At 38.7% G+C, this 16,953-nt stretch overlaps 1 long non-coding RNA gene across 1 annotated transcript in view; it reads left to right on the top strand.

The window, feature by feature from the left end:
* The window catches only part of LOC133259038 (uncharacterized), a 157,792-nt gene that overhangs the window by 20,949 nt on the left and 119,890 nt on the right, over window positions 1-16,953 (top strand). The window lies entirely within an intron of this gene.

The following is a 16,953-nucleotide window of genomic DNA, read 5'->3' as shown; positions in this document are numbered from 1 at the left end:
AAAATCTGTTGTCAAAATCCTTTCTCCAAATGTAAATTTACTTTAGGAAAAGGAGGGCAGGTATTTTAGATGCTAGAAGATGAGTGTGGGAATGATTGTCTTGGGTAAGCATCACAATATTTATTTTAAATTCTTTTGCAGAATAAACTAGGTCATTGGTGAAAAAGACAATTTTGTCCTACAGTATCTCTTTGGAATCTGAGTCAATACATTGACTTAGTACGCAGAATTCTCAGTAAAACAAATGAATAGTAAAGTAAATATTTCCACCCCATGTGTATAATTTATATACTTCAAATATACTTAGTGACTTAGTCGTGTTTACATATAAAAACACTTTTTAACTCTTTTATAGGAAATATTTCAACTCAGATACCTAAGTTAGTGTTTTTAGTCTCTCTTTGGTTCATTAGAAGCTCAGAGGATTCAGTGTTTTGTGTAAAAGTATTTGGGCTTCCCAGGTGGCACTAGTGGTAAAGAACTTGCTTGCAATGCAGGAGACATAGGGACATGGGTTCAACCCTTGGGTGGGGAAGATCCTGTGGAGGAGGGCATGGCAATCTACTCCAGTATTCTTGCCTGCAGAATCCCATGGACAGAGAAGCTTGGCAGGCTACGGTCCATAGGGTTGCAAAGAGTTGGGAACAACTGAAGCGACAGCACGTTTGTTAAGAGGGAAAGCCTGGACAGTCCTTGGTAGAATGCTATTTAATATGATAAGTGGGACGCTCTTTTGTGTAGTTGGATTTGAACTGGATGCATCTCTGGTGCTGAGGATAGTCTGGCATTTGGTCAGGAGATGACTGCTAATCTGGTCTAGATCATTCATTTTCGGCTCTAAAATTATCTGGTGATTAATAGGAAAAACCCAGTTATTTAGGAACTAAGGTAGGAGTTGATTTTCCTGAATTAAAAAAAAATTATTAATACTTATTTGGAAAAATTTCTGAAACTGTGCCATGGAAGAGGAGGAACTGTGTTAAAGCTGGTTTGGCCTCATGCTTTCTATAGTTCAGGGAGATTAAAATACAGTTTATTTGGGAGACAAATTTTGGGTTTGGATTCTGAAAGATTTCTTAATCCTGCAAATTCAGTCACTCAGTCATGTCTGACTCTTCGTAGCCCCTGGACTATAGCCCGGCAGGCTCCACTGAGCCACCTGGGAAGCCCTTTCTTATATTAACATTGTTCAATTCTGTGAATAAAATATCTCAAATAAAAGAGTGTGATGGCAAAGATGATGTGGTTCATTTGATGATGCTCTTGATCAGGATGATATATATATGCACACTTACTGAGCTCCTGCTGTATGCTAAGCACTGTGCTAAGGACTTTGCATCCATGGTATCATTGAATCTCAACAGTGTGAAAGATAAATAGTAGTATCCCTGATTATTAATGAATAAACTGTGCAGTTTGACTTTCCTTCAATTCTAAATTGCCTTCCCTTTAAGCAGGTGTACTCCCTCAATTAGTTGCAGGAGTATATATAGGAAAAAGAGTATCATTGCCTGTATACCTAGTGAGAACTTTTCCCTAGCTCTCTCTCCAGATCTTTACCAGGAAGAAATTATAATTGCAATTATAGTTTTGTGAAATGTGTTCATAAAACTGTAGCTCCTTGTTCTTCCTGAGGAACCCTTGAAACTTTCATTATAGAAAATAGGAAATTCCAACTCTATTCCTGCATTTCATTCATCAGACTCTTCTAAAATAAATGTGACTAACTGGCTACCCTTTCAATCTGCCTCGACCCATCCCCCCAGGGTGATGGGGAGTTCTTATTTATGTTACACGGTTGATTGGTTGTCATATTAATTTCCAGCAACTCAAAACACTGTGCCTGATATGCTTCCCCATAGAACTGCCTTTGGCACTAGAGCAGAGTCTGCTCTAAGATACTGCTTTCAATTTTTCACGCATAGGTTTAATTAAATTTTGTTTTATTTAATTGACTATTCACAGCATTTGGAGACCTCTAAAAATGCAGCGTGTGGAGCAGGAGAAAGATTAGGTAAAATCTTCCTACAGGAAATCAGACTGTGCTCAGTGAGGATGGCATCCAGTACATACTGGGGAGAGATTCCAAAGGACTTCCACCCCGTGTTAGGAAATGACATATGTTATATATTTATAGCATACTTATAACTTCAAACTTGGTGTATTTGAATATGATTGAGTTACTTGATATATACATATATATCAGAAAAATGGAGGCTTCCCGGGTGGCTCAGTTGATAAGCAAGCCGCCTGCCAGTGCAGGAGACCCAAGAGACATGGGTTCAATCTCTGGGTCAGGAAGATCCCTTTGGAAAAGAAAATGGCAACCTACTCCAGTATTCTTGCTGGAAAATTCCATGGACAGAGGAGCCTGATGGGCTGTAGTCCATGGGGTCGCAAAGAATCAGATGTGACTGAGCACGCACATGCATGTATCAGAAAAATTACATATACATTTAATTTTTCTTTTCCATTGTGGCTTATTACATGATATTAACTATAGTTCCCTGTGCTATACAATAGGACCTTGTTGTTTATCCATTCTATTATACTTAATTTTTATGAATAGATTTATTTTTAAATGATATGGGAAAATAACTATTTTTAAAGCCTAAGATTATAATTTTATAATGAGTGATTATTTAATTTTATACATTAAAAAAAATTAGATATGTTCCATAACAGACTCTCCTAAAGGAAGCATTTATTAATTGCAGTTATACCATGAAAGATATATTGAAATATACAAAAGTTTGCAAATGAAAATATAGTACCTATCTTGGATAAATGTCATATTTTTATTTACCATGAAAATTAAGTTGTACTCACTAAAAAATATTTATGATATGTGTAATCCTCAGAATTTTAAATCTACAACATATTTAAAATATTCACAGCTCAACTTATTCCAAGTTTAACAATGTAAATTTATTGCTAAACTCTTGAGTTAGTGGCTATAAATGATATACTCCTACATGATTTCAATTTGTTCCAAATGGAAAGAAATGAATCTGCAAGAGCAGTTTTACCTATAATACTTAAGTCAAGAAATTAGTTGCGGGAATTCCCTGGCAGTCCAGTGGTCAGGACCTGGTGCTTCCACTTGGTCACGAGTTCCATCCCTGATTGGGGAACTAAGATCCTGTAGGTCCCACAGTGAGGAGAAAAAAAAAAAAAAAAGACTTCAGTTGTTTTCCTGAAATGGTGATGAGGTAACCCTGCTCTCCACACTGTCCTGTTACACCAGGAAACATTTTGATCATTTGGTCACCTGGCTAATGTCAAGTTGGATAATTATTTCATATCTCATAATGTTAAGCCCTGTTGTCCATCTCTTCTCCAATTTTATTACCTAATGCTGGCAATATTTATTTTTCTCAGTTTTTGTTTATGTGAGGTTTGTGGTATGGATATCTGGTCCATAAAATTTACTTTGGCCAACTAACACTGAAACACTTACTGGATTCTTCATAAGTAACTAATAAATTACTGTTGGTGAAAGGAGTACTTAATTAGCTCTAATCTTCATAGTAAGGATCATTAGCATTTAATGAGAATTAATAATTTCATAAGACATGGAAAAATATATTGCCCCAAGCCAAATAGTTTATAACCATAGTATTGCAAATTGGTATTTAAAATTAACGAGTGACATTTTCACATATTGTTAGATGATCTATAATATTTTTATGTTATACCTCTAGGTCCAATAGAATATATACTGGGGTCATGTAATTTCATTGTAAATTATTGTAGTTAACCAGACTTGAGACTCTACCTTCCTGTGAAATGCAGCTCTTCTTCTCCTGGCTAATTTCTACTTCAGTTTAAATACCTCTTTCTTCTAGAATCTTTCTCTGATCCCCTGTGTCCATCCAACCTCTCATTCTTAGGGTTCATGGTTCTTACCCTTTCAGAAAACTTACTGCTGTCTGTAAACCTATATTTACTTGTGTATTTTTGTGTGACTCTCTATATATGTTTATGTAGAGGCAAAGAACAAAGGTAAATGATTTAACAAATGAAGAAACTTCTAGTGTGAAGGACAAAGTCTCATTTCTCTCCTTTACCCATAAATACATCAAGAATTACTTGGATACATCAGTCTAATCAGAGGGTGACAGAGGACGAGATGGTTGGATGGCCTCACTGATTCAGTGGACATAAACTTAGGCAGGTTCCAGGAGATGGTGAGGGACAGGGAAGCCTGGTGTGCCTCAGTCCCTGGGGTCGCAAAGAGTTGGGCACGACTTGGCATCTGAACAACAACAACAAAAATCAGATCTAATCAGTTCAAAAGTTTCAACAGCCAACACCTGGATACACTTAAAAGTCTTAAGCTGTGTTGCCTAATACTACCTCAGTCTTTGGGCTCAAATACTTTCTTTACCATTGATGGTGGTATTGAATAAAGATCAGCTTCAATTGTTTTTCTCTCTTAGCTACCATTCTTATGAACAGAATGGTAGCACTTAAATCTGAATATCAGCTTACCTGTGGATCAACAGTGTCTGAAGGTTCAGAAATTATTATCTTACTCACTGAAAGCATCTGACACTGCCCTTAATGATTCTTCTGTCGTGTCCATGTTTTAGCAGAATTATTCCAAGTAGTTACTTTATTTCTGCAAGTAATTTAAGTTTTACAAAATATGTTTAGGCTGAAATTCATATTAAGACAGAAAAAATTGCCTCTATCTTGGTTTGAGAACATCACCATTTTAGACAGAGCTTGGTGATGTTATGAAGTGTAGGTGTAATGACATTTATGACATTTAATCCCTGCATTTTAATTTGACAGAACCTCATTTCTACTCACATCTAGGTTGTCCTCCTCCTCCCATCTTACTCAGTGTCACCATGATTACCTTCTGTCTCCTCTCACCCTCCCCCTAACCTTCAGAAGATCTCTCCTGGCTTTAGAATCAAGCCCAAGCTTCTTAGGGCATGACCTTTGAGGCTGTTGAGACCTGACATCAACTAATATTTCCAGTCTTAAAATCCTCTACTCCCTTCAGTAGATCCTGCCCTCAGTTCAAACCAAACACTTGTTTTTATCTCTGCACAAGTTAGCTTTTCCCAGCTCTGTGCCTTTGTGCCTCTTGTTGATGATGGCGATCTCCTGCATCTTCACATTCCAAAATCCTGCTGTGCTTCACGGACCAGTTTGGTTGTCTTGTCCTTCATGGTGGTGTCCTGAGCACCTGAGCTTTGTCACCTTTCTCCATTCCTGTGCTCCAATCTGGAAGGGCATTTTGTGTCTCTGTCTTATTACATGACCTTCTACCCTGTCTCATGCTTATTAATATTCACTACTTATATCTGTATCTAATCTCTCTTACTTTGAAAAATGATCACTGAGAGTTGGGTTTCTGTTTCATTTTCTAAACTCCCAAAGTGCTTAGTAAGTGCAAGTTTGGCAGGATGCTGCAGTGCTGAAGGAATTAACTATGATATAAATGCTATAAACATAGTAATGAAATACTTTTAGTTTCAGTGTCTATCTGTCTTCTGTTGTGGTGTACTTGACACATGTGTGCTCAGATCTTATTTGTGTTGTATTTTACCAAGTTTTCTAAGCCAAGAATGGCAAATAAAGAGGGTCAGAACTGCTGCCTCACAGTGGGCTGCTTTGGCATATAGATTATTTCGAGTTGAAGACAATTGAGAAACAGCAGTAGCAGGAAGGGCTCTCTGCCCTCCTCCTTTCTGTCTAAAAGCAGGTCACAAAGTTCCTGTGAGAAAGGTGCCTTCTCTATAGCAGAAAGAGGAGAACACTCTTATCACCCAAGACAGGAAATAGATGTTGAGATGAATCTATTAAAAACCTTAAAGAATGCATGTATATGTATGACTGAGTTGCTCCACTGTGCACCTGAAACCATCTTTCAACATTGTTAATCAGCTTTACTCCAATATAAAATTAAAGATAAAAATCAAAACCCCAAATTTAAAAAACTGCTGTATAGCACAGAACTCTACTCCGTGCTCTGTGGTGACCTAAATGGGAAGGAAATCCAAAACGGAGGGGCCATATGTATACATGTAGCTGATTCACTTTGCTGTACAGCAAAAACTAACACAATACTGTAAAAGCAACTGTACTTCAAAAATTTCTTTTTAAAAAATAAAATGTAAACCTAAAACCACAATAACAGAAAACTTTATTACAATTACCCTTACCTGTCATTATTTTCCATCATTTACTTCCTTGTTACTTTCCCACAGTTTATCATCTATAGTCCCAACCCCCTTTTCCTGTCTTATTGCATCTCCAGTATTTCTCACTCTTTGTTAAAATGCTATGTAAGCTCTCAGACCTATCCACTTCTTTGGGTCTTCGTTTCTTTTATATGAAGACCGCTGTATACCCTAGACACATTAATATCAAATAGAATGTGTATGCTTTTTTCCTGTTAACCTAGCTCTGTCAGTTTAATTTTCAGGCCCAGCAACAGAACATAAGAGGTTAGGGGAAAGTCTTTACTCCCTAACATAAACATTGTATAACCAAGATATATCTCCTTCTTTCCCTAAAGCTCTGAGAACTCTGGAGTATGTGTGTACATGTGTGTGTGTATATGTTGTGTATACAGAATTCAGAATGATAAAGCCTCTAAGCATAGAGAGGGAGGGGATTCTGCCAGTATCTGTGCAATTATTATAATTTGCTAAGTCACTGAGATTAGGTTCTTACCCTGCAGATCTTCCTGGTAATTTTCACAGCCTTAGTGATGGCTAGTCATCTTAGTTAAGTCCTAATGTTACCTTCCAGAGTACCAGTTCTGCATTTCCCACTATATGCTGAAATTGGATGGGCTCTTAATAACTTAAATTCAACATCTTTAATACCAAATTCATCATTCCCTATTTCCTACTTCCTAACCTACTCATCTTGACCTCACCAAGCTCAGGACCCCATTACTGTTTGTAAAGAATGTTAGAATAACTGTCTCACTTGTGTCTCCCCACGGCCATCCATACTACATTCTCCTGTCAGATGAACTGCCCTCCAAATCATGAATCACATTACTTTTGTTCAAAAACTTTTCTTCTGTACTGATTTGTGTTCAGACTTCTAGCCTGGACTTCAAGGTCCTTGACCAGGAGAGAACCACAGTGACATTAGTAGACACATCCAAGTGTACATGGCCAGAATGGAGCAACTACAGGGTGATTTTCCAGCACTTTCTAGAATGTTCAAGACACCTTGGTGATACAGGCCAGGTACAACCACCACACTGGTTTTTGTCTCTCTGTGGTTAAGCTGACCATGATCAAAAAAGAAACAACCATCTCTTCTGACTTTTGCAATGTTTGATGATACCGTTTACTGGTAAATATTTAAGTTGTGCACTGTGTCAACTTAACATACTATCAGCAAACCTATTTTTAAGTCTTCCATAAAGAGAAAAAGAGTAAGTGGAAATTTGAGACCAATTTTTCTCAAGTATAAACCTATGGGATGGAGAGAGAGTGAGGGAAGGCAGATAGTGTGGAACACCTGTTTCTGAGGCTTCTTTTTCCTTGTGTGAGTTTGTCTCTTCAGTTCAGTTCAGTTCAGTTCAGTTGCTCAGTCATGTCCGACTCTTTGCGACCCCATGAATCGCAGCACACCAGGCCTCCCTGTTCATCACCAACTCCCAGAGTTCACTCAGACTCATGAAGAGTCCATTAAGTCAGTGATGCCATCCAGCCATCTCATCCTCTGTCGTCCCCTTCTCCTCCTGCCCCCAATCCCTCCCAGCATCAGAGTCTTTTCCAATGAGTCAACTCTTCGCATGAGGTGGCCAAAGTACTGGAGTTTCAGCTTTAGCATCATTCCTTCCAAAGAACACCCAGGGCTGATCTCCTTCAGAATGAACTGGTTGGGTATTGACCAAATCCACAAAGTTATTGAGCTTCACTTTATTTGCGTGAGGAATTACAGCTTTGGTCAGACACTGACCAACCTTTAGGAGAAAATTGTAAACATGGTCTGATGGAGTAAAAAGTAAATTCCTATAAGGTTCACACTTAGTTTTTACCTTTACTTTCACTCAATCCCCAAAATCATCTTTGAAGAGTTAGGGTGAAAATATTGAAATGCTTTTTTTTTTCTAGTGCCTGTAAGCCTTCCGTGTCACATGATTTATTATTTCAAGATCCTGCTCATTTGAGATTAATTCGGTAAAAGAAGAGACGAGCTTACTTGTTATGGATCGTCTCATAAAAATGTGATCTAAGATTTAGCTTCTTAATTTGATAGCTCCTCAGTCCTGGGATTTCTTTGAAAGGAATGATGCTAAAGCTGAAACTCCAGTACTTTGGCCACTTCATGTGAAGAGTTGACTCATTAGAAAAGACTCTGATGCTGGGAGGGATTGGGGGCAAGAGGAGAAGGGGACAACAGACGATGAGATGGCTGGATGGCATCACTGACTCAATGGACGTGAGTCTGGGTGAACTCCGGGAGTTGGTGATGGACAGGGAGGCCTGGCATGCTGCGATTCATGGGGTCGCAAAGAGTCGGACACTACTGAGTGACAGATCTGATCTGATCTGATCTATAACTAAATTGTGTTAACTATTGATGCCAAAGTTAATTATTCAGTATTTGCAAATTCTCAGTTAACAATGAAAGGAGCCTCTCTTTAATTGTAGTTCTTGATTTATTGATTTTACTCCATCAGTCTATTGTGTTTAGGCATGGCTATTCTTTAAATTTTTCTCAATTATAATAAAAAAGAGAGAAATATACATATTTATTTTATCTAAAACTCTTCAGTGAATCCCCTCTTAGCGTACAGTAAGGCCTTGACTTTGTGCCTGCCTGAACACAGAAGCTTACCTCTCCCTGAACCTTCTCCCTGTTACAGAGCCTGCACCCCAGTGACCACAGCTTTTATTTTTTTGCAGGGGTGATCTAGAACTCTGGACTAGGATCAAAAAAATTTTGTTCTAGTTCTAGCTCTGCTTGCAACTAAGTGTGCTTGTTTACATATTTACCATGTTTTCAGTTATGTAACAAGCACCCTCAAACTCACTGTGTGAGACCTTGACAAAACACCTGAATCTTAACCATATGGTTCATTTCATCTCCTGACCTTCCCTGATCTCATGTAACTCTTGTCCTGAAGCCTGTGTTTGTACGTTCTTTTTTCTCCCATTTAATGTTGTTTTGTGGCATCTATGTATTTTCCCAAGAGAATTTTATGTTTTATTTGTTTTTAACCTTGAAAGGGCATCAGTCTACCTCCAGACTTACCCATTGTATTCCCATGAGTTATAATTGTATTAAGTTAATTTGAAGTGGATTTTTCTGATACTTGCAATAAAGTGACTCATAACTGATTCGGTGCCGAAGCTTAACTGGAAATAAAGGACAGATCTCCCTCCACATTCAGTTAAAGGAGGCAGAGTGTTTTTGAATGACCTGTGAAAGTGAAAGTGAAGTCGCTCAGTGGTGTCCGACTCCATAGCCCACCAGGCTCCTCCGTCCATGGGATTCTCCAGGCAAGGATACTGGAGTGGGGTGCCATTTTGTAGCAATATCCTTATGCACTCATGTTTCTCATACAGGGATGATGGGCAATTAGGGCTAGGAGGGAATTCTCCTGTCAATCAAGCCCTTGACAGAAGTTTAGCTAGACTATCTTAATGTTAACATTGCCTTAATTTATGAATGTTCTTCACTATTCTAAAATTTAAGTGTTGGATTTTAAAATGGTAGAGGGGGAGACTTCCCTGGTGGTTCAGAGTCTGTCTTGCATTGCAGCGGATGTGGATTCAATCCCTTATCAGGGAACTGGGATCCCACGTAATACAACTAAGACCTGATGCAGCCAAATAAATAAATATTTTAAAATAAAAAATAAAATGGTAGAAGAACTAACAGGCTAACTCAGGGTAGCAATTTTTGTCTTCTGGCTGACAGTGAATAATTAATTGATTAAATAATTGAACAAACGTCTATTGAAAGAGTATGTGACTGAGTCTTAAAAGACCCTCATGCTGGGAAAGATTGAAGGCAGGAGGATAAGGGGATGACAGAGGATGAGATGGTTGGATGACATCACCAACTTGATGGACATAAGTTTGAGCAAGCTCCAGGAGTTGGTGATGGACAGGGAAGCCTGGTGTGTTGCAGTCCATGGGGTTGCAAAGAGTTGGACACGACTAAGTGACTGAACTGAACTGAACTGAGTCTTGAAAGGTACTCAAGATTTGTTTTAATCAGATAAGACACACAGACATGGACAAGATTGTCAGAAGAAACAAGTTTTTACTCATAGATCCCTAGGATCAGGAGATTTGGCACAGTGTGCCATGCAGGGCCACATGGGGAAGTACCAGAGTTGGTCAAGAGGCAGAGGGATGTTAAAGAGAAAACATGGGCAAGGGCTCTGAGTGTAGTTTCTGCAGAAGGAACCAAGAAAGTAGGGTAAGCAGCTTAGGATTGGCTAGTTTGAATAATTTTGGCAAGCTCTGTGGTAGAGGGACTGCCTCTAGTTGTTTGTTTCCTGGCCTGGGGGTGATGAGGGTAAGGGAATAATTGCCTGGCGCCTAAGAACCCTTTGGGAGCTCAATAAAGGATGTGGCTGAGAGTATGGGATTGGAATTGGTTGGTTTGCGTATGAAAAGCATGCTTGCTGATGAGTCCTTCATTATGTCTTGGGAGGGAGGGAAAGTCTCTCTAGGACCAGGGAGGCCCCTAATGTTAAAACATCAAAATAAAAAGATATGTTTGGGACCTCCCTGGTGGTCCAGTGGTTAAGAATCCACCTTGCAATACAGGTGGTGTGGTACTTAGTCCCTGGTCAGGAAACTAAGATCCCATATAAAAAGCAGAGACATCTCTTTGCCGACAAGCTATGGTTTTTCCAGTAGTCATGTATCGATGTGAGAGTTGAACCATAAAGAAGGGTGAGCATCAAAGAATTGATGCTTTTGAATTGTGGTGTTGGAGAAGACTCTCGAGAGTCCCCTGGACTGCAAGGAGATCAAGCCAGTCAATCCTAAAGAAAATCAACCCTGAATATTCATTGGAAGGAGTGATGCTGAAGCTCCAATACTTTGGCCACCTGATACAAAGAGTCAACTCATTCAAAAAGACCCTGATGCTGGGAAAGATTGAATGCAAAAGGAGAATGGGGTGGCAGAGGATGAGATGGTTAGATAGCATCATCAACTCAATGGACATGAATTTGAACAAACTCTGGGAGATAGAAAGCCTGACATGCTGCAGTCCATGGAGTTGCAGAGTTGGAGAGGACTGAGCGACTGAACAACAGCAAGCTTAGAGGATAATATGAAGTCAGGGAAAGGAGAAATAAGCATATTTATAACTCAAGGGGATGTTTCCAATAGAAAGAAAACAAGACTGGAAGTACAAGGTGGTACAAGGTGAAGGTCATAAGGGAAGAAGGAGAGGATGGCATTCAGGGCACAGGTGTAGAGGTCCTTGAATATGAGAAGGGATTTCTGATCCTCTAAGACTGGGAGAAAGGGAGAATTTCTAAGAAGGAAACAGCTTTCATCATTTGATCTGTATTTAAACTTGTGGGTCTCCACGTTTCTCTTCAGATAAACTTGGCTGCTGCTGACTGAAGCTAAGTTACTGCCACTTGTTTTCCTTTGGGCAAAAGCATGGCTCATTCCCTTAGTCACTCATATTTAACATTGTTTTAAAAGTACTTGTATTAAGAAATTAAGGGAAAAACAACAAATGTGTGAAAAGGAATATAAGTATTGAATTTTTTTCAATGAGGATGAGATGGTTAAATAACATCACCATCTCAATGGACATGAACTTGAGCAAACTCTGGGAGACAGTGGAGGACAGGGAAACCTGGCATGCTGCAGTCCATGGGTTGCAAAGAGTGGGAGGGCTTCTCTGGGAGAGTTCTGAGACCTGAAGGATGAATAGTTATCTAGGTGAAATGTGAGGCCAATACCATTCCTGGCAGAAGGAATAGCCACGGAGAAGGACTTGCTGAAAGTTTTGTTGTCTTAGGAAATAAAAGAAAGTACTGTGAGTAAAATCTAGTGACAAAAGAAGGGCTTGAAGAGGTAGGCTCTGTTAAAGATCTTGACTTTTATTCTAGATGCAGTGATAAACTACTGAAAGGTTTAGGGCAAGGCAGTGTCCTAACCTAGACTGTGTTTTCAAGAGTACCCTGGGTATTATGCAGAAGGAAAGGAGAGGAGCAGAGTAGAGCTGGAAAATCCATTTGCAGACTAGATTAGTAATGAAGTGAAAGATTACGATGGCTGAGACTAGTGAGTTTGCCTTGGAGATTGGCTATAATACTTGAATTAGATTTTCCGAGAAACCCTACTAGTGCATCATACCCATTCATTGTTTTCCTGTATGGCCCACATAAGACAATAAAATGAGAGGAATAAATTAAGGGCAGAAGAATGAGATAATAAGGAATCTGAAAAAAAAAAAAAGTCGTTATTTGCATATGACATATATAGAGACCCCAAAGAATCTACAGAAAAAATTATAAATAATGTAAGAGTTTAGTAAGATGTCCAAATACAACATTTAAAAGAGAATAGAGGAGGAAGTAAACACAGGAGAGGGGCTTCCCTGGTGGCTCAGTGGTAAAAAAAACCTGCCTGCCAATGCAGGAGACTTGGGTTTGATCCCTGATTTGGAAAGATCCCACATGCTGCGGATCAACTAAGCCCATGCACCACAACTATTGAACCTGTTCTCTAGAGCCCAGAAGCCAAAATTACTGAGCCTACTCGCTGCAACTCCTGAAGCTCTAGAGCTTGTGCTCCGAAACAAAAGAAGCTACCATAGTGAAAAGCCCAAGGACTGCAGCTAGAGAGTGATCCCCGCTCACCACAACTAGAGAAAAGCCCACACAGCAATGAAGACCCAGCACAGCCAAAGATAAATAAATTAATTAAAAACAACACCAGAGAGAGGGGATGACTACAAGTGGAGTAATGTAGGTTAAAAAGATAAAAAGAGAGAGAAAAGGAAAGAAAAGAAAAAAAGAGGAAAGAAGGAAGGAAGGAAATAAAAGAACAAAGATTAAAAACTGTTCTACTCCATGTGGTTAAACTAGATTGATAGGAAGTTGTGTTTGAAAGGGGGCATAAATGAATTAAGTTGGTGATATGATACAGTTCCTGATTGATCGAGGCGTGACTTGAAAATAGGTTTTTGAGGTGGAGGAAGGTAAGTCACCAATGAGGAGGTATTCAAGGAACTGAATGACTAGTTCATGGGTCACTCAAGCTTGTGTCAGAATGAGTCAGGATGGTTGCTTGAATTGGGATGGGGGAAGCCTGAAGCCAAGTGCTTTGTCCTTCATGAATGAGGGGCAGCAGATGATTGCTGTGGGGAGGGGGAGAGGGAGGTATAAACAGATGGTTGAGTCTCCAAGGAGCAGGTGTTTTGCAAAAGGAAGAGAAAATAATGGTCTGGAACTGACTATAGGGAAGAGGGAAGATGGATAGGTGGATCTTCCATTTGAGAGGACAGATATCTCTAAGGGATGTCTAAGACTTTGGTTATGGCAAGAAATTGAAAAGGGAAGACCATTAAAAAGAATTTGCTAATTATAGATCAGAATTTTGAAGAGCACTTGGCCAAGTGTCAGTGCACAGTAGATGCTCAACACATAATTAATAAATCAACCAATTAATCATGAACACAGTAGAGAAGCTATATCATCTCAAGCCCACAACCCAAACCAATTTGCATGTTACTGCCAAATGGGCTATTTGATTCCAAGTGCTTCAGAGAGTGCTTTGCTCTCTTTATTTTAAAACTCCATTCAATATATAAATGTATCTATACATTCAATACTCAATGTATCAATTAATATGTTGTACATCTTAAATTTATACAGTGTTATATGTCAAATATATTTCAATTAAAAGCCAAATAAAAATAACTCCATTCAGTCACCAGGAAGATCCTCAGTTCTTAGTTGGAGAAAACGTCTTTTTTGGAATTCTTTATTTTTCTTATAGGGGGTTGTAGCCAAAGAGTATAAATCTCCCTGTCTTCATGTAGTTATCATATTAATAATTGGGCACAATCTGATTCTCATGTTTCTGCCAAAGTGAAACTATTAAATGCTTTTAATAAGCACCTCATCTCATAGCCTCCATAGCATCTAATTCTTCTTTTTAATTTCCTCTACTGACACACATAAATGCTCTTTTTAAACACATTTTTAAAGTAATATCTTAATCTTTAGACTTAGTGATATATTTTCTCCACATGTCAGTTTATAGCATTTTTAAAGTCCTCTATGATGTCTATGAATGCTTATAAATTTGCTGATTTATGCAGTGTATTTTCCTGAGGGGGGAAAATGACCATCTGAGAAGCTGGCGAATCTTGGCTTTCTGTCTTATGGTAGCATTTCATCAAACCAGTAATTAATTTTTTAAAAAGATCTAGGTTTATGTTTAGCCTTAAACAGAACCTTTGAAATTCCAAATGATTTTTTTGTTTTCACTCCATACTGCTTCAACCCTTTATTTCTTAAACCATGCATTATTTCTAGTGAAGGCATTTATCATTTACAATTTTTTTTTCTTAATGTATTTATGGCTGGACTGGGTTTTCAGTGCTGTGTGGGCTTTCCTCTGGTTGTGGTGCGTGGGCTTCTCACTGCGGTAGCTTCTATTATTGCAGAGCACAGGCTGCAGGGTGCATGGGCTTCCGTAGCTGTGGCACAGGCTCACTAGTTGGAGCTCTAGAAGCAGGCTCAGTAGTTGTGGTGCACTAGCTTAGTTGCTGCACAGCATGTGGGATCTTCCTGGATCAGAGATCGAACCTGAGTCTCCTGCATTGGAAGGTGGATTCTTTACCACTGAGCCACCAGGGAAGACCTCCAATTCACTTTAATCAGTTTTAAACAGCTTTATTGAGGTATTAGTGACATGTAATATGCTGTAGATATTTAAAGTATATAATTAGATACCCAGGAAACTGTCACCACAATGAAGATAATCACCTCCAAAAGTTTCTGTATGTCTCTGATTTATCCTCTCCCCTGTTCCCTCAGTTTCCAAGAAATTTGATTTGCTTTTTGTCATTGAGGATTACTTTTACATTTTCTAGCATTTTATATAAATAGAATTATACAGAATGTACTTTTCTTTGGCTTCTTTCTCTTAGCATCAGATATCAAGATTCTTCCATGTTGTTGGATATATTAGTAGTTCATTTCTTTATATGCTAAGTAGTACTTCATTGTATGGATAGACTATTTATCCTCTGATCTGTTGACAGACATTTGGGTTGTTTCCAATTTAGGATTATGACAAATAAAGCTGCTATTAGCATTCATGTTCAAATCTTTGTATGAACACATTCTTCCATTGATTTGGGGAAATACCTAGGAGAAGAACTGTGGAGTCATACGGTAGACATATGTCTAACTTTTTAGGCAACTTTCAAACTGCTTTCAAAAGTGATTAAAACATTTCACTTTCCCACCAGTAGTATATGTGTTTCATTTCCTGCATATCCTTGCCGGCACTTAATATATTAATTCCTTTTAATTTTAGAAATTTGGAGGTACATAGTGTTCTTTCCTGGGGGTTTTATTTTGCATATCCATATTGACTAGTAATGTTGAGTATCTGATTGTGTAGCTGTTTGTCATCCACATATCTTCTTTGGTGAACCATCTGTTTATACTGTTTGTATTGTTTTTATTAGGGCATCTTTTCTTATTATTGCATTCTGAAAATTCTTTATATATCCTGGAGGCAAGTTGTTCAATTGATATGTAATTTGCAGATATTTTTCCCCACTCTGAATTGTCTTAGCAGAATTTTTTGAAGGGCAAAAGATCTTGATTTTTTTAAAAGATGTATTTGTTTGTTCATTTATTTGTTGGCTGTGAGGCATGTAGGATCTTAGTTCCCTGACCAGGAGTCGAACCCATGCTGTCTGCAGTAGAAGCATGAAGTCTTAACCACTGGACCACCAGGGAATTTCCAAAAGCTCTTAGTTTTTATGAGGCCCAATTTATTAACTTTTTCTTCTATGAATTATGCTTTTGATATTATTTCTAAGAAATCACTCCCTAACCTAAGGTCACAAAAATTTTCTTTTAGAAGTTTTTAGTTTTACATTTAGGTCTATGGTTTGTTTGAAGGTGATTTTCAAATACAGTTCTGTATTATAATTTTTACCAGCTTTGTTGATATATAATTCAACCCGAGTCTCCTGCATTGCAGGCAGATTCTTTACTGTCTGAGCCAGTAAGACACTGTTTACATCATAGCTCTTCTGTTATAACTTTCCACATACGGACATGTTGCAAGGAATTGAATCAAAAGGGTCTGAGCCATCAGGGAAGCCAAATCTTAATATAGCCACTTTTAATTAATGTTGGCATGTTATGTCTTTTTCCATCCCTTCACTTTTAATGTACTTGCGTCTTTGACTTTAAAGTGGATTTCTTGTAGGTAGTACATAGGTGGGTTTTTTTAAACCACACCAACCAATATTTGTCTTTTACTGTGGGTGGTTCAGTTCAGTTCAGTCGCTCAGTTGTGTCCAACTCTTTGCCACCCCATGGACTACTGCAGCACACCAGGCCTCCCTGTCCATCACCAACTCCCGGAGTTTACTCAAATTTATGCCCATTGAGTCAGTGATGCTATCCTACCATCTCATCCTCTGTCATCCCCTTCTCCTCCTGACTTCAATCTTTCCCAGCATCCGGGTCTTTTCCAATGACTCAGTTCTTTGCATCGGTGGCCAAAGTATTGGAGTTTCAGCTTTAGCATCATTCCTTCCAAAGAACACCCAGGACTGACCTCCTTCAGAATGAACTGGTTGGATCTCCTTGCAGTCCAAGGGACTCTCAAGAGTCTTATCCAACACCACAGTTCAAAAGCATCAATTCTTCTGCACTCAGCTTTCAGGTGGTTAGGTCATTACATTTATTGATATGATTTGGTCCATCTTGCTATTTGG

Source organism: Bos javanicus, chromosome 13 (assembly GCF_032452875.1).
Source record: "Bos javanicus breed banteng chromosome 13, ARS-OSU_banteng_1.0, whole genome shotgun sequence".
Classification (NCBI taxonomy): Eukaryota; Metazoa; Chordata; class Mammalia; order Artiodactyla; family Bovidae; genus Bos; species Bos javanicus.
Note: the sequence above shows the minus strand (reverse complement) of the source record. Positions and strands in the feature narration are given on the sequence as shown.